General features: G+C 41.9%; 1 protein-coding gene across 1 annotated transcript in view; it reads left to right on the top strand.

The window, feature by feature from the left end:
* Positions 1–27,836, top strand: part of ITPR3 (inositol 1,4,5-trisphosphate receptor type 3) — a 2,403,054-nt gene that overhangs the window by 412,792 nt on the left and 1,962,426 nt on the right. The gene's annotated exons all lie outside the window — the stretch shown is intronic.

Raw genomic sequence — 27,836 nt, 5'->3', positions numbered from 1 at the left:
GTGAATTTTCCTTGGTAATGCAGCTGCGTGTGAATACTGCTTAGTATATTGTGCAGGTTGTAGAACAAGACTTAACATGATTTACACTGTTTATGCTATATTTTTACAGTTTGCCCTATTTGCTGAGTGGGAACATAATATTTATTTTCTATTAGTGTTGCCCTTAATCAGCTCTTAATAGTGTGCATTATTCTGGCTGCCATTTTTCCCCTGGCTTGATGGATCCTGATATGGCTGCCCCCCACCCCCACCCCCCATCAAATCTAGTTGCACTGAAAAAGAAAAAAAAAAAATCAACAAAATCATGCCTCAGCCTATGGTTTGTAAATCTGCTGTTGCCTTAAGCCAGCTCGCAGACCACTTATCTTTTTCCCTGTCATCCTGTGTTGTCTGCCCTCAGCCCTCAATGATATGGGAGTCAGATATATCTTGGGGGTCTGTTCCATTACCTGGTGCACTTACAGAAGAACCCTTTAGGTACAGGAAAGGTCCAGAGTAAGAGACTCCTTGCCATACATAACATTCTGTCCCCAATTATCTTGTCTTCTGGTGTAGTTCATAGTAAAAAGAAAGAAAATTCACATGACAGATAAACAGGTTATTACCATGTATAGGGCTGATGTGGTTTACTTACCTAAGAGTGTTTTACAGTCAACTAATCTCAGAGACTATGCTTCTGTTCAGGATAATCATGGGGCTGCCTTCTCCAGAGATCGGTCTAATGTGGCAGATTTTGATGGGGACTCTAATGCAGACAGTAGTGAACACTCTCAGTCTGTCCAGTCTGATTCTTCAGAAGGCAGAAAGGTTCAAAAACCCAAGCAAGTGTTCACCTTTACACAGATGCTAGCTAGGTTTAGAGATTAATTTTACTAGAAGCAATCTGGAGCTATGACAGAAACTGACAGATTCTACTGAGGATGGGATTCCAAATATTTGGCTGTTCCTCTTCAGTTACCAGCCTTCGAAGATGTCTGTAGAATTGCATGTAAAACCTGATTGGCTAGTGAACCAGTTCTTAAAGGCTTGTTTGCCAGGTGATTCAGTTGGGGTTTCTTCAGCTGCCAACTCTTACAAGAGAGCCTTGTCTTCTTCTAACCCTACACTACTGGATAAAATTGGCAAGTAATTAGAATTTCAGGAAAAAAGTTGGCTCGGTCTAGTAATTTAGTGTTTAGAATTTTAAATTATTAGGATGTCATATGGAAATTTATTTTGCAATCTGCTTTCAGTTTAGATGCCTAGCTTTGTCTGCTGAGAAGAAGTGTTATATGAATGAGATTGTTCATAATGTGAATCAAATTTTAAAAGATGCTTTGAGGAGTGTCTTGGAAGGGATGGACGCAATTTCTAGAAATGCATCTACTTCTGTTGTATTGAGAAAGTTTGCTTGGTTACATAACTAGAATTTTTCCTGAGGATTTAAAAAAATGAGATTTTGAATGCTCCTTTAAATTTATAATTTATAATTGGTCCTGCTGCTACCCAGATTATCAAACAATGGGAGGATAAAGGTAAATTGTTATATGGGATATCTAGAATATTTTGTAGGTTCTCCCCTAGGAAGGCACCCAACCTCATGCGCAGAACAAACAAAATTCTCAGCCTAACAAGAGTCAGGGTACTAAGTGAAAATGGCAGGAGGATAATGCTTCTGAACTAAATAAAAGAGGTTCCTTTCCACAATAAAATCTTTCCCACACTAAAGAATGACTATGCGAAAACTCAAGGGCATCCTGTCCCTTCCTCCTGTCTTTTCTGCCCTTTCACCTTCCCCCAGGCTTTAGCTGAACGTAGTAGCCAGGCTACAAATAGCCTCAGACAAGTGGCTGCTGAGAATTTCAGTGACGGTACTCTTGGCAGTAGACAGAAGATCCTCCTCCCTTCAAGGAAATCCTCTTGCACCTTCCAGAACTGGTGTCAGGAGAGAGAAGCTCTCACATTGTGCCAACCTTAACTGATTTTCCACAAGGACAGGGTAGTTGTACACACTAATCCTGCTTTCATGCCAAAAGTTGCTATATTTACCCTGAATCAAGTCTTCAGTTTCCCAGTTTTCTTTTTAGAACCTAAAAACAAGAGAAGGAAGTTTCTGCATACGTTGGATGTGCACAGGCAGCTCATGTACTACCTCGACAGAACTAAGCCATTCAGGAAAGCTGAACAAATGTTTATTTCATATTTTGGGGCTACGAAGGCAAATGATTGCTCATTGGTTCTCCTCTGCTATTATTTTAGTTTCTCTCACCATGGTAAATCTATTCCAAGCAAGGTTAAGGCACATTCCACCAGAACCTTATCCTTTTGATGGCATTTTGGAAAGGAGTAGACTCTAGAAACATTCTAGAGGCAGCAACTTGGTCCTCTATTCTTAACTTTACAAAGCACTACAAACTGGATTCTTTCTCAAATTCCAGAGAATGCTTTGAGAGAACCATTATCCAGGGGCCTCCCAGGTAGGGTAAGCTTTTAAAATCTGTCCGTATGCCACTGAGGCAGTGTGAATGATAAACATAGTAGTCATTTGTGTAAGTCCTACTTACCTGTAACAGTAGATGTTTGAATTTCATGCTTCATCAGTGGCAGCAACCACCCACCACCCCCCTTATTTTGTATATAGTTCAATGGTATCCATGTTTTATGAATGTGAATTTTTTGGTTGGTTTCTGCAATACTTGCTTCTGGTCCTTTTTTGTTCATTCTACTTAATACTAAAAGCCTGAATAAATGACTGTCTCTGTCAGTGGTCAGGCTTCTCCTGATGAGAGGGACCTAGCCAATTCCCTATCACAGAGAGTCAGAGGAGGGGATTCTGAGCTTTGAAAATCTGCCAGTGTAGGTTGGCTGTGCAGGCGCAAAACCCTTATGTGACTGAGGCACAGTGAAATTCAAACATCTATTGTTACAGGTAAGTAGGGCTTACATAACTGTACTTTCTCTATTACAAGCAGTGTAGCAGAAATTATATCCCTGCAACCTATATAAATCTGTTTTCTTCTTGTAAAGATATTTATTTATTTTACATTTGATTACCAGGTAATGTCCTACTTGGCCAGTAGCCCATTTTTAGTGGAGACCTGGGGAGTAAAGCTCCATAAACTTAAGATATAGTAAGAGAGTATAAATAACAACAATTAGAAAATAATAGCACATTACAAAATAAGATGAAATGCATAAACAATGGAGTTACTGCAAAAATACAGTTACAGCAAAATACAGAAACAATAGAATTACTGCAAAAATACAGTTACAGCAAAATACAGAAACAGTAGAATTACTGCAAAAATACAGTTACAGCAAAATACAGAAACAATAGAATTACTGCAAAAATACAGTTACAGCAAAATACAGAAACAATAGAATTACTGCAAAAATACAGTTACAGCAAAATACAGAAACAGAATTACTGCAAAAATACAGTTACAGCAAAATACAGAAACAGTAGAATTACTGCAAAAATACAGTTATAGCAAAATACAGAAACAGTAGAATTACTGCAAAAATACAGTTACAGCAAAATACAGAAACAATAGAATTACTGCAAAAATACAGTTACAGCAAAATACAGAAACAATAGAATTACTGCAAAAATACAGTTACAGCAAAATACAGAAACAATAGAATTACTGCAAAAATACAGTTACAGCAAAATACAGAAACAATAGAATTACTGCAAAAATACAGTTACAGCAAAATACAGAAACAATAGAATTACTGCAAAAATATAGTTACAGCAGATTGTAGTACAATGACTTACAGGGAGAATAGTTACATAAAAAGAAATGTGTTTACATATTCATATGGACAAACATGAATTAAGTTTTTTCTTTTCTTAATTTATTAGAAAGGAAATTGTGATATTGCTATTTCATTGGAGGGTAGAGAATAAATGATATAAGAAAGGTTGGACAAGCAGGGTGAGAGAACTCTGAATAGGGGTACCTGGCCTGCTCTCATAGCTCTCAACCTTACATTTTCAAAATGAGGAACATTATCTCCTAATGTGGAACAAATGGGCAAAATGCGTAACACTTGCTAACAGCTTACTAACAATCTCAATAAGGAAGCTCACAGGATGGTTAAACGGTGTTATTTTTACTTATAGTAAAGTTTTTTAATGACTTAATATGATTTAGTTCTACTTATCATGGATATCAGTTATAAAAATTCCTAACACTGAATGTGCGACAGACTCTTTCAGTGTGGAAATTCGAGGAATATGAACTTTTTAAAACCCCAAATGAGGAGCGTTCCTCATAATGAGGTACACTTGTTAGGTATGGATAGTACAGGAGCATAGCCAGTGATTAGTAAAGTGTTCTTTTAGGTGTAGCTTGAATTTGTGGCTGTTGGTGGTGTTTAGGATGAGTTGAGGCAATAGATTCCAGGTTCTGGATATTTTATTAGAGTACAGGGAATCACCATAGCTACTGTGGGGTTTGCTAAATTTAAAAGCAGTTTATCAGATGATTGAAGAGACCTAGGGTTTGTATTTGGTTGAACTATGTCTTTTATAGCTGGGCAATTGCTGGGTTTATGTATAATACTGTGGGCTATGCTAAGCTGATTCAGGAGTAATAGGTTGGATAGCTCAATCCAGCTGAGTTGTTTGAGTGCTAAGCATGTTAAGATATGTGTAATAGGTTTGCAACAAATTTTATTATAGAAAGTCTCTAGATTGTTTAGGTTGGACGAGTAGGTTGGTAAAGATAGTGAAGGGAAGAGGAGAGTGGATAGCAGGTGAGATCTGGCTGTGGCTAGTCTGGAGTTGTTGGTTAGATATGGTTTGGCTCCATACAGTGAGCCAAGTTTAATATGGACTTTTTGATTGTTAGGGCTACATGTTTGTCGAATTTTAGACAGTTATCTGTTGTAACTCCTAGAAGTTTAATTTGATCGATTGGTTCAATTTTAGTGTGGTGAAGAAAGAAACAACAGCTTAGGCCTGAAGAATACAGAACAGTCACTCACCTGAAGGTCAGCTTTTGAATTCTACTCACACATGCACTCAAATAAACTTATCTTTCTGGGAAAGCTGAAGTACAAAGAACCAGGAGAAACAGACACAACATCCCTTATTAAACTGGTGGGTGGCTTGGTTGCTTACCTTTCCCACATCCAAAAAGACACACAATCCTTTATTAATCCAGTCAAGCAGCTCAATAAGAAGGGGAACCTCTTCTCCCTTCTTATTCATCTTCCCCAGGTAGCAGACAAGTCCAAGGTTCCCAGTCCTATCTCAGTAAAAGAAAGAAAAAAGTAAAATAAAAAATAACACACACAGCGCTACTGCTTAATTTAAAATGCTGCTATTGCAGATGAGAAAGTACGAAAGCCCGATAACTGTTTGCAGCGCCCTAACTGCTCCACTAGATAAAGTAGACCAGCAGCTACTCAAGTCCAACCTGGAAATTAATCTTATTTATGGCCATCTTACAAATGTTATTTACTCTCATCTTACAAATGTTAGTTTTTATACCATTCACAGATGATTTACAACCTCTGTACAACTTAAACTCTGTACTACTTGTTCTCTAATCTGTAAGTATGTAATGTATGTTATATTTTGCTGTTATACTTTGCTTAGTTTTACTATATAATATTACAATTTGCCTAATTGGTACTATTTTTACTATGTAATATGGAGCTTTTCTCCCTGGGCCTCCACTGAAAATGGGCTTCTTGAGCCCAGTGGACCTCCCCGGTCATCAAACTGGAAATAAATAAATAACACCTCAATCAGACATCTTCCTATTACTTTGAGGCAGTGCCTGAAGCTTATCCCTTATGTAAAACATAAGACTGTCCATTTCTATCTTTCTGATGAGAAAAAAGGGGGGTCAGTACAACCCAGACCACCTGAACCTGTGGGTTGCTGGATTTGACTGTATTCCAGGCCAGCACTTCAGACTCTTGGCTCCAAAGTTCCAGCTCCCTTCCCCTGATGCTCTGCATTCCTAAGTCTCCTCAGATCTCATTTCCCACTTTTCTGTGTCAAACGGGATTTCCGAAGATCCATTGGAGAAAAGTGCTTTTTGATATTTTTCAGCTGTTTTCTTTATGATTATCCTGCTAGATTACTATTTTAGGGTATTTCTCCTCTCCCTCAAAAGACAAGTTTATTTGAGTGTGTGTAAGTACAATTCAAAAGCTGCCCTTTGGGTGAGTGACTCTTCTGTATTCTTCAGGCCCAAAAAGTTGTTTTTTTTTTCTTCAGTGCGCCTTCTCTTTCTCCATGATTTCTTGTCTGTGCTGTTCAGCTAGTTAGCTTAGTTGATTATTACTTAGTGAGTTTTGTAGTTTTCTCTTTTAGTTGTTTCTGTGTGTTGTTGGTCATGCTATGTGGGGTTACTTTTCTTGTATGTTGTAATTATATGTAAAAATGTCTGAGAAGACTTCAGGTTTCTGCATGTGCACTGACTTCGGTCATAAACCAGACCCCCCCCCCACAACTTTCATGTCATGTCCGTGTATTGCCTGTGGGTAGTCCACTTAGATCAAAACTGTCATGATCTGCCTTTTTCAGTGTCAAGGTGTTGGCTGATAGATGAGGAAGGTTTTTGTTGAAGAGGCTCCTTCCAACCTCTTCATTGCATGCTGTCGTTTTTTGGTTTTCTTTATCTCCATTCAAGAAGTCTGAGGAGAAAGGGAAGACAGAGAGAAAAATGAAGACTGAGACAGAAAGGAGAAAGAGAAAAGAGAAACATTTCTGGACTTGTCTAAAGCCTTTGACACAGTTTGTCACAGCATAACTTCTACTTTACTTTAAATGTCTTCAGTAGGTCACTGTCAGCCCAGATCTCTCTGTGGTTCAAATGATACCTGTTCAATAGGTATAAGTCATTCAAATGGCAGTCCATCCTCTCTTCATACCTCCCAGTCACCACTGGTGTACCACAAGGCTCTGTCCTTGGTCCCCTCCTCTTTAACATTCTCATCAACACCCACACCATCCACACAACCACACAACAGACCTCCCTAATACAGTATGCAGATGACTTCTCACTCATTTGCACATCAGAAAACATGGCACACCTAAAAAAAAAAATACTGAAGAAGCTATAACAGCCACTAAGACATTGCTTTTTGACTCACAACTCAAGCTCAACCCCAAAAGAATAGACTATTACTTTTTTCGCCAAATCCCTCTCTCATGAAAAAACAAAATTTAAAGTCCTCTCTGTTGATACTACAGCCACTGAAGTCACTTCTCGCAACACATTATTAGGGATGATAGTGGATGACAATCTTAAACTCCACCTGCATATACAAAATTACACAAGAAGAATTCATCAAAAACTAGGGATGCTTTAAAGAGCCAAAAACGTTCTCACCAACGCAACTAAAACTACACTTGCTACTACTTATCTCCTCTCCACACTTCTTTATGGTGCTTCCATCCATACTAACCTCCAGGCATCACAAAATCCAACATTTAAACAGTACTGTAACTATTAAGATGTGATAGTGTTCAATCTCGCCGTTTGTTCTTACACATGGGTTCGGAGCCGATCCTCGGCTCCGTGCCGGCCTCTTGCAAGCTCTGCATCGAGAAGAAGCTCGAGACAATCTAATACCCACAATCCCCCTCTGCCTTTACCTCAGATCTAGTTTGCCGCTGCTGCATACGCATCGTTGGGAGCTAGCTCGAGAGTCTAAGCTAAGATATAACTTTATTTTGTTATATTTTATTAGGATTCTATTTCTATTTGATGTTTTTCAGTATTATCTGTATGATTGTGTTGTGGTCTCGTTGAGTTATTGGTACCGTTAACTTTTTTTTTATCGGTTAAATATTTTTCGGGGCCTACACCCTTCATAAATTTACCTAGTTGAGGAAACTTATTACCGGATTTGACAATTTTTATCGGATTTGACAAACTTTAACGGATTTGACTGTATTACTGGATTTGTCTTTCTTTTCCTATAATGTCTGAGAAGGTGAAGTCAGGTTTCAAGCGTTGTCAGTGTGGCCAGAAAATGTCAGTCACTGACAACCATAGTTCCTGCGTCTACTGCCTTGGCCCTCTCCACTTGCAAGAGGACTGCTCTATCTGTCACTCTTTAGTGGGAGGGTCATGACAGATAGGCGAGGAAACTAATGGACAGAGGTCTATTGAAACCGTCTTTCCAGGAGGCTTTGGATGCTTCTGACCAGGCATCGAAGTCCTCTAAGGAATCGAAGACGTCGGAGCCCAAGTCATCGGCTCCGAGCTCTTCAACAAAGGTTAGATCACCGGTTCCACAGACTTCGGGGCCGAGTGTTCAACTGGTGTCGGTTCCTGAGCCTCGAGTCTTGGAACCGGTGATGGAGCTCCTCCTTCGACCTTATTGAGGTCGGCTCCGTCTTCGGTTCCTTCGACCCGTTCTTCCTCCAAACTTTCGGATATCGATGTGGATCGCGTGGTGCAGAAGTTATTGGAGCATTTGGCCCTCTCCAAACTTATTTCGGTTTCCACCCAGTTGGTGTCGAAACTTGAAGGCCTTCCTGTATCTCCATCCATTCCTCCTCCGAGACCGATTCAGTCTTTGGAGCCGGAAGAGGCTGATCTACTGATTGTGGAGCCCTCGGGTCCAGAACCGTCCTTTTCTCGGTCTGTTCCTCTCACCTCGACTCCGTCGGAACCGATACCGGAGTCTCGGAGCCGACGGTCTGTCCTGGGTTCCGGGGCCGAGAGTCGAACCGACGTTTCGGTTCCGACTCTCCCCCTTGGGGCCTTGGCGCGGATCGATTCGGCTCCGTCCTCGGGGTCTATGCCTTCGGTGCCCGTGTCGGGGATTCTTCCCATTTCCTCGGAACCGGGGGACTCTTCGATGCGGGACCCGGGAGCATTCGACCTGATGAGGAAGGTGTTGTCTACCCAGACAACCACATCAGTGGAAGCAACCTCTCCTCCCCATAAAGGGCCTTTGTCTTCATCTGCACCCACGGCCACATCCAAGCGTCGGGCACCAGTGTCTCAGCCACCCCTGGATGGTGCCCCCTCTTCCTCCGAGGCTTCTTCGGATGCTCCCCACGAAGAAGTCCCTAGGAAGAGATTGTGTAAGAGGAGACACTTGGATTCTCCACAGGAATCCTTAACATCTGATACTGACTTAGATGAGTCAGAGGGGTCCCCTAAGTCACCTTCGGAAGATGTCTCTTTTTCGGACATATTGGAGATCCTGAAGCAGAGAGGTGACTGGCAGTCCCTTCCCCCTTCTGAGGATGAGTCAGTTCTGCTGAAGGCATTTGGTGCTCGCCCTTCCTCCTCCTGGGTCACTCCGCCCTTCGATGAGTTAATGGAGTTGATTGCTCGAAGGGCGTGGGAGACACCTGACACGGTGGAACCAGTCCCTAGGAAGCCAAATAAGTACATTACGGCACCACAGGACAAGGCTTACCTCACCAAAGGAGTTCCAGTACATGCCATGGTGGTGGCAGCAGCCACGAAAAAGGAGATGTCGGAGTCTTCCTCATCTGTCCATCCACCTAACAAAGATTCTAGGACCATGGACAGATACGGGAAGCGCATTTTCAGTTCAGCGGCTTTCTCTATGCGTTCCCTGAACTATTTGACTCATTTTACACGTTTACAGAGGGATCTAGTCAAAGAGTTGGGAGATACCCTCCAGGGTACTACAGATGCTGCTGTTTCAGAGAAAGTTGCAGCGCATCTCAACACCCTTACATCCATTGTAAACTCGTCCATGAGGCTGATATCCTACGCAGCCGAAGGATCGAGTAGGGCAGCGGCTTCAGCGATTGCTCTTCGTAGGCAATCCTGGATGCGCTTATGTTCATTTGCAGAAGCCTTCAAGTCTTCCTTTACTAACGCCCCATTTGATGGAGCCACACTTTTTGGCCCTAAAGTAAAGGAGACCCTTACCCGGTGTGAACAAGAGGGAAAGACTCTGTCTGCTGTCGGAGTCCGTTTTTCCACCCCTTCCAGACCGTACCCCAAAGGGCAACGTGGTGGGAAAATGTGGTTTCGAAAACACCAAGGATCTTTCCCAAACACACAGGGTGATGCCCCCTCTAGAGGCAGAGGGGGGGGCAGAGGTGGAAGACGCCGCCCTGGCGGCAGAGGGGGTCCGCAAAACCAAGGTGACAGGGATAACCTCCCTGGCAAACCTTTCCAGCACTCCTGAGAGGAGGCCCGACTGTCCTGCTCTGGAGGCAGTCGGGGGTCGCTTAGCTTTATATTCTCAGGCCTGGCAAAACATAACTACAGACAAGTGGGTAAAAAGCGTGGTTACCAGAGGTTACAACATACCCTTTCTATCTCAGCCCATCCCAAAGAAAAGACTCCCAGATGTACCGCCCCATCTGCGAGAGCCAGCAGCTATAGAAATTTCAAAGCTGCTAGAAAAAAGAGTCATCCAACCAGTCCCAGCGGACCAGCAAGGATTCGGGACTTACTCAAGGTTCTTTTTAGTTCCAAAGAAAACAGGGGACTGGAGGCCCATTCTGGACCTAAGCTACCTCAATACCTTCGTCAGGAAAGAAAAGTTCCGAATGGTCACGCTTCAATCGATCCTTCCATTCTTACAGAAGGACGACTGGATGTGCTCAATAGATCTAGAGGATGCATACTACCACATCAAAATGGCCAGGGCATCCAGAGATCATCTGCGCTTCCGGCTGGGGGCCAGTCATTTTCAATTTCGAGCCCTGCCCTTTGGTCTGACCTCAGCCCCCGGGGTCTTCACCAAATGTATGGCAGTGGTAGCATCTCACTTGAGACGCCAGGGATTCCAGGTGTTTCCGTATCTGGACGACTGGCTCCTTTCTGCCACCACCCGGCGTCAACTACTACAGGCCAGAGACTTTGTTCTTCAACTGTGTGTTCACCTAGGGATTTCCGTAAACTTCGGAAAATCCTTACTTCAGCCATCACAAAACATCTTGTTCATAGGAGCAGAGTTAGACACATGTCAGTTGATTCTGAGGCTTCCCCCAGAAAGGATATTATCACTTCAGACTCATATTCGTCTTCTACTCTTGTCAAGAAAATCTCCTGCAAAACTAGTACTAAAGGTGTTGGGCCTCATGTCAGCCTCCCTGATTGCAATTCCTGGGAAGGCTGCACATGAGAGTCCTACAATGGCTGCTGTTTGCACAATGGTCGTTTCAACAACTACCTCTAACACACGAGATTCTTATAACAAAGACATGCAAAACAGATCTAAACTGGTGGCTTCAAACGTGCAACCTTTCCAAGGGAGACCGTTTGTGCTACCCACCCACAGTTACAGTGACCACGGACGCTTCCCTGATAGGGTGGGGGGGCATCTTTCAGGGACAGACAGTCCAAGGCGAATGGACCAATTTGGAGTACAATCTGCACATCAATGTTCTAGAGTTGAGGGCAGTGTTTCTAGCGTTGCAACACTTTGCTCCCCTTCTTCCTCTAGGGACTATTGCAGTTCAGACGGACAACATGTCGGTAGTCTGGTACATAAACAAGCAAGGGGGAACCAAGTCCTATCAGCTGTGCAGAGAGGCCATGAGAATTTGGCAGTGGGCGGAGTCCACGGGTCGCTTTCTAATAGCAACGCACATCCCGGGGTCATCCAACGTCATAGCCGACAGGCTGAGCAGAGCAATTCTGTTACCGCACGAGTGGTCCCTAAAACAGTCAGTGGCGAAAAGGATTTTTCGCACGTGCGGCCAGCCTTCCTGCGATCTGTTTGCGTCTCCAATGAACGCCAAATGCAGGAGCTACTTTGCCCTATTACCCCCTCCAGGGGAAGTCCCCAGGGACGCACTGGTTTACGATTGGCCCCCGGGACTCCTGTACGCATTTCCCCCATTTCCTCTGATATCAAAGTTTCTCCAGAAAGCCAAGAACCTACACAGGACGATAATCCTCATTGCCCCATTCTGGCCTCGTCAAATTTGGTTTCCCTTCCTGAAGATACACTGCATTCGGGGACCCTGGATTCTGGACCCAGAGCCAGACCTATTGACTCACTCGTCAGGGGTTCCCCATCCCGTGCTTCTGTCCCTCCATCTAGCAGCTTGGCTGCTCCAATTCCCAACTTAGCCAGGTCTGATCTTTTGTCACCAGCAGTCCAGGATATTTTGGTGGCTTCGCATAAAGCTTCCACTACTAAGACATATGTTAGCAAATGGAAGCGATTTGTATTCTGGGCGAATACACACCATGTGGATCCTTTTATAGCTCCTTTGAATAAGATCTTAGAGTTCTTAACAGACTTATTCCATCAGGGTGCTTCTCCTGCTACACTAAGAGTTCAATTGGCTGCCATTTCGAATTTCCATGTGGAAGAATGTGGAGCTCCTGTAATGGCTCACAGACTTTGTAAAGCCTTTTTAAAAGGAGTTTTTCATATTAGACCACCGGTCAGATCTCCTACGTCACCTTGGAGTCTAAACTTGTTGCTATCTAAATTAATGTTGCCCCCTTTTGAACCTGCCTCTTCTTGCCCATTAAAATTTTTATCCTGGAAAACTCTCTTTCTGGTAGCCATTACTTCCGCTAGGCGAGTATCTGAACTTCAGGCTCTCTCCATCAAGCACCCGTATTTGATCTTTCACTCTGACAGAGTTTCTCTTGAACCAATTCATCCTTCCTCCCTAAAGTGTGTTCTATTAACAATATTAATCAGTCCATTGAATTACCCACTTTCTTCAAAAACCACTCCAATAAAATGGAGTATATGTTACACAAATTAGATGTTCACAGACAGCTAAGATTTTATTTGGATAGAACAAAAGATCACAGAAAAACAGATCAACTCTTTGTGGCTTTTGCTGATAGCAGGAAAGGACTTGCAGTTACCAAAAGAACTCTTTCTAAATGGTTAACGGATTGTATAATCTATGTCTACGATTCTTCAAATCAAACCCTGTTACACAAACCCAAAGGACATTCCACAAGGTCAGTGTCTACATCTTTGGCTCATGCAGCCCGCCTACCACTGGACGCTATTTGTGCAGCTGCTACTTGGTCTAAACCACATACATTCATTTCTCATTATAAGGTAGACAAGGTTTCTAGGGACAGGGCAACCTTTGGTTCCACTGTGCTCAAGAACGTCCTCCGTGAGTTCCTCAGGAACAAGGAGCTAGGGACGCTACCCATGTGTAAGAACAAACGGCGAGATTGAACACTATCACATATAGAAGTTATGTCCTTACCATAACGTTCCATGTGGAGTGTTCATCTCGCTTTGTTCTTACAATCCCACCCTCCCACCCTTAGGAAGAACGTTCTTTGATGCCTGGCCAGGAGCATTCTGCTACTGTTACAATATTGTGTACATAGTTGGCATATATATATATATTTATATATGTCTGTCTGGCTTATATATATATAGTTATGTGTAGATTCTTTCTGTACATATGTGATGTAAGCATGAGTGTGCTATTCTGTAGATTGGTTTGCTTGCAAACTAGATCTGAGGTAAAGGCAGAGGGGGATTGTGGGTATTAGATTGTCTCGAGCTTCTTCTCGATGCAGAGCTTGCAAGAGGCCGGCACGGAGCCGAGGATCGGCTCCGAACCCATGTGTAAGAACAAAGGCGAGATGAACACTCCACTTGGAACGTTATGGTAAGGACATAACTTCTATTTTTTAAATGTGCATCAAATACCCCTTTAGAACCTAACATTGTATAGCACTGAAAAGTCTAAATTGATTAGAACTACCCCATTAACTAACATATAAACAACTTCTTACCTGTTATAAAATTATCCAGCATCCACATGCTTGTCAAGCCCTAAATTACATTCTACACAACTTTGTTCCCAGTGGGTCGTTATGATCCAATAAGCAAAAACTCCTTTCTGTCCCCAAACCTATCAAATCTGTTGGTTGTTGTCAATATCCACACCATGTTGCTAAGGCCTGTAACTCCTTACCTGTATCCATTACATTAATACCCTCCCTGCCATCCTTCAAAACTATTCTGAAAGACTTCCTAGCCAAAAGCTGTCTCTGAGCTTGCTGAATACCAGGATAAACTATATCCCTAAATGTGAACTAGTACCTTTTCATACCTTACACCTCCTTACTTTCCCTTCTTCACTCACTTCCTTCCCTCTATCAATTTCTCTCCCCTGTTTTTTTCTCTAAATATACCATAAGCCTTCTTTTCTTTCACTTTATATTGAACTTCTTGTTTGTATTATACTAACTTTTCTTTAATTTCTCTATAAACTGGCTAAAATTTCTCTAAATATTAAATCATTGCCATATAACTTGTGTCTGTTCTTAATCAATGTTTTCATGGTATATTTAATTTGGTAGAATTAGTTGAACTGTACATGTTTTTTGTGGTATTTTTAAAGACTGTAAAATTACTGTTCTTAAAATGTTTTGTAGTGCTTTGAAGCTTTTCTCCCTGGGCCTCCAGTGAAAATGGGTTCCTACCCAGTCAGACTTTCCTGGTAATTAAATGTCAGTAAGTAAATAAATTAAGTAAATAATAAAAGGATAGAGATAAGTAGGTCAGGAAATGACCTGCTGAGTTTTCAGAAGCAGATGAGCCAGACCAAAAGGCCCCAAGACCCTCTTCCTCCTCTGCTACCACTGTGGATCTGGCATTGCCATCTTTGCAGTGCTAATCACAGAATCACATAGGTTCATAGGCGTGTACTAGGCTAATGGCCCTGTAACCTTTACAAGCCTAGCCCATAGGATTACCCTAGCTTGTGCCACCCGACCTTAGTTCCCAGTGCCTCTGTCGAGTAGAGCCACTGGAGTGATCCCCGGGGTGAATTTTCTATTTCCCATCCACTCATCTAGATTTCTCTTGAAAAGGGCCAGTGAGGTGCTCTGTTTGACATGTATGGAAAGTCTGTTCCATAGCATGGACAGTCTCTGGGTAATGAACCTGTCCCTCTAGCACGTTCTGCTGATTGTGGTAATGAGGGTAAGGTCTCTGGAGCATGTGGTGCGGAGGGATTGGGATTTCTTCAGATGTATTTCTAACAGAGCTGGGTCAGACATGGCTTTGTGAGTCAAGCAGAGATCGCCTCTAAGTAGGCAATATGAGACAGAGAATAGTTGGAGTTTTTTGTCTGTCCATATAGGACAAGTGTTTAAGGCCTAGGATCCTCTTTGTGAGGTACTTTTGCAGCCTCTCCAGTTGTTGCAGGTGTCATGTGAAGTACATGCCAAATGGGGCATTGTACTCGATGATTGGCCTAATGAGGGAAGAGTAGAGGGAGACAATGACCTCTTTCTTCCTGGATGCAAAACCCTTAGTAAAGAGAGGTGCCACATAGAAGGACTTTGTGACCACAGTGGCAATGTGGTGGTCAAAAGAGAGGTTGCTGTCAACCTGTATTCCCATATCTCTTATAACACCTTCTGTGTTCAGTGGACTACCATCGATGTAGTAATTCATGGGAACTAGGTTTTCCCAAAGGGGATGAGGACACATTTTTTGGCATTGAGCTTAAGGCCATGGTTTTGATACCAGTCGTTGGTCTCAGTGAGGCCTTTCTGTAGGATGTCAACATAACTTGGGGAGTTGATAATAGTTCCCAACTTGCAATTGTCTGCGAACTTTGTCAGCCAGAGTCCCTTTGTGTTGGCCTGGACTTCAGAGAAATAGATAACAAACAAGAGAGGACTCAGGACTGAACCCTGTGGAACCCCACTCATGACTGGTCAGCAGTCTGACTTGGAGTCAGCTACGTTCACACTGTGGGTTCTGTCTGTGAGCCAGTTTGCAACCCACCTAGTGATATAGGGGTTGATGCCTAGCTTACTGAGTTTTTCTGTGATTCCTGAGTGGGGAATGGTATCAAAGGCCTTAGCCAGATCAAGGTAAGCTGTATTAACCACCTTGCCTTCATCCACAGCTCTGGTGACTGACTCAAAGAAGTCGACCAAGTTGAGCAGGCACAATCTACCCTTCACAAAACCAAACTGTGTGGGATCCAGAGTTTGGAGATTCTCTATATTCTTGTTTATTAGGTCCATGATAATGCGTTCCATAGCTTTGCATATCAGACTCGTCAGGCTAATTGGGCGATAGTTCCCAGGGTCTGTAGTCGCTCCTCCTTTGTGGAGAGGGATGACTGTAGCAGTGCGCCATTTGGTAGGGACAAAGCCTGAGGTGAGGCTGTGATTGAACAGGGCACACATGTAAGGGGCCAGTTCACTCTGTAGTTCATGTAGAACACAGCCAGGGATATTGTCAGGTCCCATAGAAGCTGTATTCTTGGCCTTGGACAGTGCTGTTTTAACCTGTGCAGCAGTAATACTGGGTGCCTGGCAATCTACTGTTAATGTGATAGGTCTTTTGGGGGGGGGGTAAAGTTGGCACTGAATCTGTCGGCCAATATATTGGCAGTATCTGTTGGATCGGTATAGGAGGTACCATTGTGCAGTAGCTCAGAGCAAATCTGGGTATTGCTGTGTAGATTCTTTACATAACGGTAGAAGGCCTTGTGGTTGTCTTTATTATCTGCTGCAATTGTGTTTTCATAGCTAGCTTTAGAAGATTTGATGAGGGATCTCAACATTTTGTTGAGGCTGATGAGGGAGTTTTTCCAGTCTTGGGACTTCACCTTATACCGCATCAGTTTCCTCCTTCTGTTGTAGAGTTTGTTTATGGCAGGGGACCACCAGATTGGCTTCCTTTTTTTTTTTAGAGGAGAGAGTCTTGGTTTTATTGGGTATGGCGAGATCTATGCATTTGTGTACATGTTCGTATAGTGCATTGGTGTATGATTCGGCAGTCATGCAACTATTTTTCATTTGCATGGGTGCCGTGAAGTAAGCCGGCTTTCAATTATGCTGTCGCAGACGCAGGTTGTTGAATGCATCTGTTAAACTGAAAAGCGTGAAAAGGCAAAATAACGAAGTGGCTTTTCAGCAAATTATTTACCTAGGAAAGAATTTGCTTGGCCGCTTTTGCTACTTTGCCATTTTTGGAACTGTAGTGCGATCTTGGAGTTGGTATATTTAAGTAGGGGGGGGGTGTGGGGGGCACAGAACCCACATTATGTAATGTTTTACAGTTTTTTTTTTTTGTTTTTTTTTTTTGTTTTGTTTTGGAACAGCGATTTTTTTTCCCTTGGAAAAATATCTCTGTTCTGAGGTTTCGACATTGTAAGCTTTCGCTTACATGGGGTTGATTATGTGTCGTTCGCTCTTCTGAGCGTGCAATATTATAATATAGACCCAAGTTAGCCACACTGTTTTTAGGAGCCCAAAGTTAGCTTTGGAGAAGTTTTTCATTATGGTTACCTTTGTAGGGGGTGGGGGAGGTGGGACGGATGTGGATTTCCAAGGTGATTAGTTTGTGGTCGGATCTAACTAGGGAGGAGTTGACTACTGGTGTAGAGCAACAGTCACTCATCTTAGTAATGACCAGGTCAAGGATGTTGCTTTCCTAGAGTAGGGGTAAGAACGAGCTGGTCCAGGACATTGGAATTAATGAATTCCAGGAAACGTTGGGCAAGTATATTGGTACATGAGTAGTTTTCCCAGTTAATGGAGGGGTAGTTGAAGTCGCCCAGTGTTAGGTTTGACCCTGATATTCTCCAGGGTGCTTAGGAACATGGAGTGTGAGTCTTGGGACATGGTTGGGGAGCTATTGCAGGCTACGACCTGAATCGCTGTCTTACCCAATGTTAGCTGCACCTGAATTATCTCTGATGCGTTATGTTGGGCTACCAGTCTGGAGGTGTGAGAATCCTTTATGAATATGGAAACACCATCGCCTTTAGAGCTTTGGTCCAAGTTCTGTGGCCGAAAGGTGTGGAATGAGTTATAGCCTGGTAGTTCAGGGATGCTTTCTGCTTCCTTGAACCAGGTCTCTGTTGCAGTACAAATGTCAATGTACTCCATTTTAAGGAGTGCTTCGAGCGAGTGCATTTTGAGATTTAGACTTCTAGTATTGAGCAACATGATCCTCAGATTGCATTTGTTTGTAGCTGTTAAAGTGGTAAATTGATCTTTGGAACACCGCCTAAAAAAGGTATTATAGGGGTGGCAAGAGTCTTGGCCAGTATCCAGCAGCCCTGGGATGACAGATGCAGGCCATCTCTGGAAAAGCATCAAGGTCTGTCAGTCATGTCATCCCAGGCAGGCAGATAATGGATCCCCTTAGAATGACACCAGAAACTTAACCAATCGTTGAAATCAATCATTTTCTGCTTGTACTGTGGTATCATTCTGGGTGATGGTAGGATGCTGCTCAGGGCTGGGGTCATACCCACCTGGGCTGCATAATCAGAGAGCTTCTCCATGTCTCTTTTCATGTAGTCGAGGGAGGTACATCTCAGCTCATTCACACCCACATGTACAGTGACAGATTCATATTTGTACCTGTTCTTGAGGGACCTGAGTGCATGCGTTATTTGGCGGATCCTGGCATCTGACAGGCAGCTGACTGTTACTTTCTCCTTATGCAGCCTAGTGAGTGGGACATAAGTGTGCCTCACTATCGAGTCACCTATGACTAGCATGTTGGGCATGCTGTTTTGCCTTAGGAGGTTTGGTTGAGTGGCACACTGTTTAGAAGAGTTATGTGTCTCATGATTAGTGTTGTGTTGTGGTGGTTGAGTGCGTTTTTGTTTTGGAGGTCTCAGTTGTTTGGGTAGATTTTTATTGAGAACTCCAGTGAAGGTGGGTGTGTGGTTTGTGTTTTTATGTGAAGGCAGTGCTGGTGTGTGTTCTGGAGGGCTATGTGTTCCATGTGGTGTGGTGCAAGTGTTGACCTTCTCCTCTTGACCAGCTATTCCGGTCTTGGTTGGAGAGTGCATGGCTTCTAATTTGGATATATAAGTGCATCTCTCGCAAGTATGAGTGTTGGGAGGTAAGAGGAGAGGGTTGTTAGGAGGCTACTAACAAGCAGTAATAAGTGCAGAGTAAGAGCAACTGAACAGATAAGAGCACACAGAACAGCAAACTAAGACAGTTACAGTAAGAACAGCTGAATAAAGTATATATATATTTCCTTGTTTTTTTTCCTTTCCAGGTTGGTATTCCGTCAGCACCAAAATTGGAACCACATAGATTCTGACTGTCAGCGATACTAAACATTTTTTTTGCTATGATGCCTGAGTCTTCTTGGCACCAGTCTATCTTTTTGGCTATATGGAATTCTCACCAGGCCTTCACCCCTTGGATCTGGTGTTCTCCATTTAAGGTTCAAGACTTGGATAAAACCCTGAACCAGATCGCTAAGTTGTCTTTAATGGCTTTCTTTAGGTCTGCTAGGTCCACATGGACCCTTAGGGATGTTGATTTGGACAAGATGATGCAGACATTCTGGAATACCCAGATTTCCCTGGGGAATCATTCCTTCCCCCTCTGCTGCGAGGGGTGAAGAGAACTGGCCCTTCCACCCCTTATCTTGTTTCTCCTTCTACAGTCCATCCTTTGGCACCAGTGATCCTGGATATGACTTTTGTCCATATAGTTCCTCCACTGGCACTGACACCTTGGCTGCCTTTGGAGATGATGTCTGCCTTGATATACTTGACTCCAGCTCTGTAAAAGCTTTCTGTATCTCAGAGCTGAGAGATTTGGGCCAGGGAACAGGAGCCCAGGGCTGGGGTTGACTCAGACTTTTGGAATCATCCTTGTCCCATGGAACTTTGACCCTGGACAACTCAGCTGTGGTCTTGGTTTCAGATCCAACCAGGTTGGTATTCAAGGTGGGGCTACTCCTAAGTCTGTGGATCGAGGAAGGTCCTTACCCAGTTGACAAGCCTAAAATTTGTCTTTCAAAGTTGTAGAGAGTATTGACTCACTGTTGGACCAGATTATCACACACTGTTATTGATTTGCCAACCATATAGACTACTGATTCCATGATGTCTGTTGTTTTTTTTTTCTTTTACAGACTTCTGTTATTTTTGTCTGGGACCTGGTCTGCTTTTCAGACATGTGACATTCTATCTGCACCTGTCCCACTATTTGAGAGTTCTAAATTTGTTAGATAATATTTTAGTTTGTTAAATGAGTAAGCTCAGGTCAGTACATTCAGCTAAGTCTACCCTTCTGTTATCCATATCTAAGGAGAATGATGATGTATCTGTGACTTATGGTGATCAGATTTCCAATCCACTGAACTTTAAACTAAAACAATGAGTGAGAAGGTCACTGAAAAAACAGTCAGTAAAAACAAAATGAAAACTCCAGTACAGCTAAAACTTCCACTGAGTGACCTCACAAACCTCTTGTATCAGAAGTGCATGGGATATATGCAAGTGATCCTTATGAACATCAGGTGTTTCAGCTAATTGGCAATTCTGAATGGTCCTGACTTGTTTTGTCATTTTAATGGACAATTTCAGGCCAATAAAGCCAAACCCCACTAGCTGTGAATATGCATATTTCGGCCTTGTTTTGACCTCGTCAGCAAAGCACAAGCAGAGTGTTTGACTAAGCATTAGAAACATAGGCCTGATATACCCAATCAGCTGGGTATAACAGCCCTGTGTGTGTAATGCTTAGTCAAACACTCTGCTTGTGCTGTGCTGACAAGGTCATAACAAGGCCGGAATATGCATATTCACAGCTAGTGGGGTTTGGCTTTATTGGCCTGAAATTGTCCATTAAAATGACAAAACAAGTCATGGGCATTCAGAATTGCCAATTAGCTGAAAAACCTGATGTTCATAAGGATCATTTGCATATATCCCATGTGTCTCTGATACAAGAGGTTTGGGAGGTCACTCAGTGGAAGTTGTACCTTTGCTGGAGTATCCACTGAACTTTGAAAAAAGATTTTGTATAGTAAGATTGTCTTCCTATGCTCATCTTCAAGTAGTCTGTTTTGGTAAATACCTTTCCTTAACAAAGATCATTATAAATGAAGAAATGGGAGAATTGCCCTTATCTAAATGAAATGAACTTCAGTGTATAAGACTGTCTTCCAGTGAGGGACAACCAGGGTTGCCAGACGTCCCTATTTGGGCGGGACTGTCCCGAGATCAGCAGCCTGATCCTGAGTCCTGCCCTGCCGGTTTAAATCCCGGCCAGCCTCTGCTTTGTTTTTTTTTTGTTTGTTTTTTTTTGATTGGCCTGTGTACCTGGCATATGGGCCAATCAAAAATCGCTAAGCACAGAGCTTCTTGTGTTCAATGCGGAACTGCAATGTTCCGCATTAAACACGAGAAGCTCCATGTTTAGCGATTTTTGATTGGCCCGTATGCCGGTATATGGGCCAATCAAAAATTGCTAAACACGGAGCTACTTGTGTTGAATGTGGAACTGCAATGCATTAAACATGAGAAGCTCCGTGCTTAGTGCAGAGCTACTGTTCTTTAATGTGGAACTTGCCGTGAAACACCTTTTTTTTTTTTGTCCCTACCTGGCTGGTTGGAAATCTAGTAACCCTGGGGCCAGCACAAATGATTCAGTTCATGCATCCACAGTGAGCTGAGAACTGCAGCCGTATAATGAGAGAGAGAGAACGTGTGAGCTGCTTGTTGCTTTTGTCCTTTTACTGTAATATCAACTGGTCTAGTAATGTAAGAAATAGCTGTAATGCTAACAGAAGAAAGTTAACTTAAAATAATACATCAATATATTGAGCAAACAGCAGCTTCGTGCCTATTTTAGGCTAATGTTTTGAAACTATTGATCCAACAGATTGGTATTAACCACAAAGGATACGGATTAGGAAACAGAACAGGGGGGCAGCAGTGATCAAATTTAAAAATGTATCTCCTTTTATAGCAGTGAGTGTTGTTTCCTAACTATACCTGAAAACATTGACACCCTTAACACATATATAGACTAAATAATGCTGCAAGGAAATAGCCTTCCTTATACTGGGTGCTGTGTAGTACCTGTAACAGCTTTACTATCCATATATCTTGCCCTGGTTCACTTTTCAGGCAGCTGTTTCATGGGCGGAGGATGGCTGTTTACTCCTCCAGCCACAGATATATCTCACGTACAAAGCACATAGCAAGAGGAGCAAGTACTCAGCTTTGTCATATGAGCAAGGGTATACCTTTGCATGTAACAGTGCAACTGCCCACTTGCATTTAACTACCTAGCATATACTATCCTGGATTAAGCTAATGTACTATAACAGCACGTCACCTACCTTTACTTTATTTGTATCATTTATGTTGATTTACCAGGGTAGTGCAGTGATCAGAACTGACCTATTACAGGCACAGCCCGGGTGAAAATACATTCACAGGGTACAGTAAAGAAAAACATAGAAAAATACATGAACATTGTAGATAGAGCAAAGCAAACAAATAAGAATATGTTCATTAGATACAGTGGATTTGAATGGACCTTAGAATAGTGCAGCAGCAGTAGTTAAATGCCGATGAGACAGAGGAAGTTGTGCGTTAGTTAGGTGATGTGATCATTACTGAAGCACGAGCACTTGCCTTGGGGATCTGAAGGTGGGATTTAAGTTGAAATTTGAATTTGGAGTGATCTGGTAGGTCTTTTAAGTGGGGGCTGTTGTGGTGAATGAATGTTTTGTGCAGTAGAGTAGAGTTTCTGTGGTAGAGAGAGAGAAATTGTTGATTGACACTATTGCCTTGGTAATAGGAAGAGAATTTTCATGTAGTTTAGAAGCAAGATGGTAGAAAGTTTCCAGTTTTAGTAACTTGAAGAGTTGGAATCCTAGTAGAAGGTCAGCTGTTTGTTTGAGAGGGGAACCATTTTGCATTGTTCAGGGTGGTGCAGTGGTGATCTTCTGGAGGTGAGGTTGCAGTGACTCTGCAAATGGAGCTTGAAATGTTTTTTTTTGCTGCATTCCAGCTGGGAGACTAGGACTCCTTTACCTATGGCTAGTCTCATGGGGCAAAGAGAAAGGGTGAGATTTTTATAGCTCAGAAAAGAAGGGAGTTTATTTAACTTATTTTTTCTTTATATGAGATTGGAAGTTTAAGAGATTGGTTGAGCCAGAGATTAAGATCTTTAAAGGGGTAGTGGTTTCAGTATTGCAGTTATTTAAGTCAGAAATGAGAAGTTGCAGGGGGGAATGTGGCAGGCATTGGGGATCTTAAAAGTATTGTTTTTGCTTTTGATGGATTCAGTAGAAGGTTGTGGTGGATAAGCCGGGTCTATATTAGAACATCAAAGTTTCGAAACTTTGAATGTTCGAATATCGACCTGTATTCAGCGAAAGCTGAAAATATCGAAGCTACAGAAAACCATATTTTTTCCTACGTTTCTGTTGCTTCCGTATTTTCAGCGCTGTGGTGGAAAGTTATGGGTCGGGTTCAGGTAAGTGTGCGATTGAGAGTGTGGTAGGTTAGTTAGGGTTAGGTATGTGTGCGATTGTGTGGACGTGAGGGTTAGGGCAGGTTAGGTGAGTTAGGGTACAGGTTAGGTATGTGTGCGATTGTGTGGATGTGATGGTTAGGGAGGGTTAAGTGAGTTAGGGTTAGGGCGCAGGTGAGGAGAGTGTGCGATAGTGACGGACCTTAGGGTTAGGGTTTGGGTTAAGGTAAGTGGATAGTTAGTGGTGTATGTATAGTTTAGTGTAGGGTTAGGTGTAAGATTTTTGGTGTGTGTGTGTGTGTGTGTGTGTGTGTGTGTGTGTGTATTGCTGTGCTTGTGTTGTGTGTATGTGTTTTGGAACAGCAAATATTTTCCCTAGGAAAAAAATCGCTGTTCTGTATGTTCAATGTTTTAAGCTTTCACTGAATAGGGGACGATATTAGAACATCCAAAGTTTTGAAACTTTGATGTTCTAATATAGACCCGATAAGCCATTGTTGCTGTAAGAATAAGTCATAAAACTGTAGTTATTCATTCACCTAGAATGGTAAAAGTCTTACTGAAGTAAGCCTTATTGTTAACTTTTCCAAATTAGACATATACTGTACCTACAAAGTTAGAATTTAAGATATAGCAACCTTTGTAAACAAAAAAATGTCTAGCAGTTAATAATCCTGTTTGCAATAATGTCCAAAAACATATTAAAGTACATAAATAATATAATCATTGTAGAAAAAAATGAGTAACATGCTCATTGAAATGTGAGCAATCAAATGTCCATGAACACCATACTGCAAAACATTGGTATAGAATAGGAAACATTTACATAGTTTTGGATTAGCAGGAAGAAGCTTAAGACTTCAGTCAGGTCTCTCTTTTTATTTTCTTTCAGTATGAGATTTGCTTTGTGTAGTCTGGGTATTTTTCTCTGTCGGTTACCACACACTAACCTTTTTATTATCTTAATGGCTAGAGCTCTTTGCAAGATCCAGTGTCAGATTTATGTATCTTTTCCACCCAGAGCCAAATCTTAGTTCATTGGCATTCTTTTAGTCCCTCACTTTTTTCTTTACTGGGGCTGGTTACTTCTGGCAATGTTATCTTCTGTTTTTTATTTTTGCCCTGTGTCTTTCGTAGCTGTTTAAATTAGAAACATCTTAGCCAGTTTTCACTTCATGTGCTAAATTAGGCACTAGAGGTGCTGGGTATATCACTGCCTAAAATAGTTTGTCTTTCTAACTATGTTTTAGTCTGGTTTGCATACTAATTTTGTTTGTCTTTTTAACTGTACTTTAGGCTTACTTTTTTTATGCTTAAAAACATATTGTGTTCTTAAGTAATGCAGTAGTGCTCCCTGAGTCTAGCAATCATTGCATTTCATTTCCTGGTTACCAAAATACTGCATTTGTCAAATTCTACAGTTTTAGTAGTTACAAGTTCAGCATTATCACATTCCCTAGGTTCACATTCCACAGGCATCTTTTTGATTACAGTTTTTAAGCTGTCATTGACAGTTGTTACAGGTATATTACTGTGACTATCTGCGCAGTGTTTGGCAATATGCATACCTCTCAACCTCTTAGCTCAAGAAATCTGGACAAAGCCTATAATAATATAGGGACAAAGGCCCAAAAATAGAGACAGATTTTAAATGTTGCTCTTATAAACATAGAAGATGGTAGAATGACAGGGTTTGTTGTTAGTATGCATTTTCTAAAGGATATGAAGTCTGAAATTCAAATGCATGTCATTATTTAGTGACTTCAATCCTCAGAGATTTGTATAAAACCACAAATTTTATGAGGAACATACCAAAAATATGAGGCAAAAGTCTGGACATTCTGTGAAAATCCAAAAAGTTGAGAGGTGTGGCTATATGCCCTGTTCTAGTACATTTAAAACAAACTAGCTCAGACAGTAACATTTCTTCTGGTTTGCAAGCAGAGAGACATACTTAAAAGAAAGCTTACTATTAGCCCTCGATGCATGTCAGTCTAACTTAGTGTTTGCAGTTTCATTTAACAAAAGATGTTTTACTAAAATAACTAGCTGTTCAGTTGCCTTATGGTACTCTGGAATACCCCCTTTCTTTATTGCTTATGAATAATCTATTAATTTTGTCCACAGCCAAAATTTCTAGCATTTTACTTATATATTATTTACATGAGGTTCTAGCCACAGTTTTAAAAGATGCATTAAATCAACCATTTGTGGCCTTGCTGGTCTGCCCTTACAAAATGTCCACTTGTGAAATCTAAGCGTGTGTGCTTCAAGTGAAGCTCCAGCTGTGGCCAAATTTCTCAGTTCAGCTTGTGCTAGCCATGTATATCAGCAATCTTCAACTCCAAGCGTACCTTCAGCGAGTCCCCTCTTAAGTTCTGTTTGGCCAAATACTTTCAAATGCCACCAGGTATGCCCCCACATCATCTTCCTTCCCTAGTTTCTTAAAAGGGCCTCCTGCATTAAGGATTCTTAGTAAGGAGCAAAGTCGGTTCATAATTATGAAAACCTGTTCTTGCAGGCTAAGCAGGAGTTGCTCAGTAACTACACTTCTTTCTTGAAGAGCCTTTTTATATCTGTCTAAGGCCAAGTAATCTTTCCGTTTTTAAAGTTTACAGTTTGTAAGAAACACCATATTAAGTGCTCATTGTAACCACCAATGTAATATGTCCATATGGTTTTATAAATAATAGATGTAATAAAATCCACGTTTTCAAGTTTAAAAGCAGATTTATTAAAAACTAAAATAAATCTTTCAGTTTTCAGGATGTTGTGGCTGGCACAAACAGAAAATGCTGTTACTGTAGGTTTCTCCATAAACTCAATGAAGGAAAAGCAATTCCTTGCTTTTAGGGTTATGTGGAAATGGGACATAAACAGAAAAAAGTCAGTAACTGAAAATTCAATGACTTTCTCCAGTGCAATAAGCAGTACTCACAGTTTTAACACGGTTAATCTTTCAGATAAGAAAACTTTTAAGTTTAATAAAAAAGCTTTTAAACATGGAAGTCTAAGATACTCCAGCTGTATTTACAGCATTAATATTAATATGATGGCAGAAGGTATGATGTCACTTTTGGGGTCCAGCTCGAATTACATTGGATTAACAAGAGTAAATACCTGTGAAGTAATTGTTAATTTAACAGGTTGTCAGTTACATAATGAATGTGGCAAAAACATCTTTTTTCCCACTAGCAAGGTCCCCAAAACACCTGTCCAAGAAAATTAAAGGCCTTACTTTCTTCAAGTATCTCAGTAGATTAGCACTTCTGTCCTTATATTCAGTAGCCTACAGGCTATTCCAGGTTGATCTTTGTCTCAGTTTTTAATCCATGAAGGACTGTATTTGTCCTCCTATTTCTTTGCAAATCCAGTGGCTCTACAAACACCCATACTAGGGACCTAATCTATGCCAACGAATAAACAAGACTCCTTGGAGAACTAGGTTACTAAATTAATGTATTCCTACTGAAAGCCTGTTGAACGAGTTACCACTGCAAGTTAAACAAGGTACTACTTTGACTCCTTGTAAAACAAATCTTGATTGGATGGGTAGACATCAATTTATGCCAGGGTATCATGCTCTGTTTGGGAAGTGAGCACTATTCAGTGCTTGAAAATGAGTATATAGCTAGGCATCTTGTGTTCTCATGATTGCTTGCCTTGTATTGTTCCTAGGGCTGTACATGCTTCCACACATGCACAACCTTCTGACCAAGCATTTCTCCGTTCACAATGTGGACACACTAGGCTCTTCATGCTGTGGGTGATACACCAGTATTCCTGCAAGTGTGGCCAGCACAATGACCCAAGCTGCATCTCCCCCTCAGAACGGGTGAACTGCCATTGGCCAGTCACTTCCATCCTGTCCTGCCTGGACTGTCCAGCATCTGTACTGTTAGTCAAGCACATAATGTCTGACGCACAGAGTCTGGGCTTTATCTCTCTGAACTACAGGACTGGGTTTCAACATCACTATATTAAGCAACTCTGAGAACATGACAGTTGTAAGGACGAATGACAAGGACTGCAAGTTGACATTACTGATCCTGCAAGTCAATAGAATCACCATTGCTTGTGTGTGTGTGTGTTGGGGGGGGGGGCTTTCCCATATGCAAAACAAAGTATTTCTGTTGTTTCCATCATTTGTATTGTAGACCCTTTTGCAAGCTGACTTTAACATTTTGGTATTTTCATCTCCCTGTGCTGAACAGCATTCATTTGCTGTTGTGGTCTCTCACATTCAGCATTTGTTGTGCTCAATTGCATTTTTCTAGTGTGCTGCCTGCTTTAGATCAATTTACTTTTTTCCTTCTTATGAGCTTCATTCAGTACTGATGAATCAAAAGGATTGTCTGAGAGAGGATGAGATGGCTGTCAGCCAGTTGTCCTATTCCAAGAGGAGGTTCTGAGGTTTACCACTGCCTGAAGAATCTTTAGAGGAGATCAGCGATCTTGCTAATTGCAGCAGGTTTGGGGGGGGGGGGGGATTGACAGGCATCCAGTGCATGATATTTGGATGCATGGCTTATATGCTGATGTCATTGAAAGTCACCCCTTAGTTAAGTGTCTTGACCACCAACCGCAGTACGATAACTTCAAGCACTTGTCTTCCTTTTGAACATATTATTTCTCACTTCCTGGGAAGCAGTAAAGTAA

The sequence above is a fragment of the Protopterus annectens genome, chromosome 7.part0 (assembly GCF_019279795.1).
Source record: "Protopterus annectens isolate FY-2018-M chromosome 7.part0, PAN1.0, whole genome shotgun sequence".
Classification (NCBI taxonomy): domain Eukaryota; kingdom Metazoa; phylum Chordata; order Ceratodontiformes; family Protopteridae; genus Protopterus; species Protopterus annectens.
The sequence above is the reverse complement of the archived record's forward strand: the minus strand, read 5'-3'. Positions and strand labels throughout refer to the sequence as shown.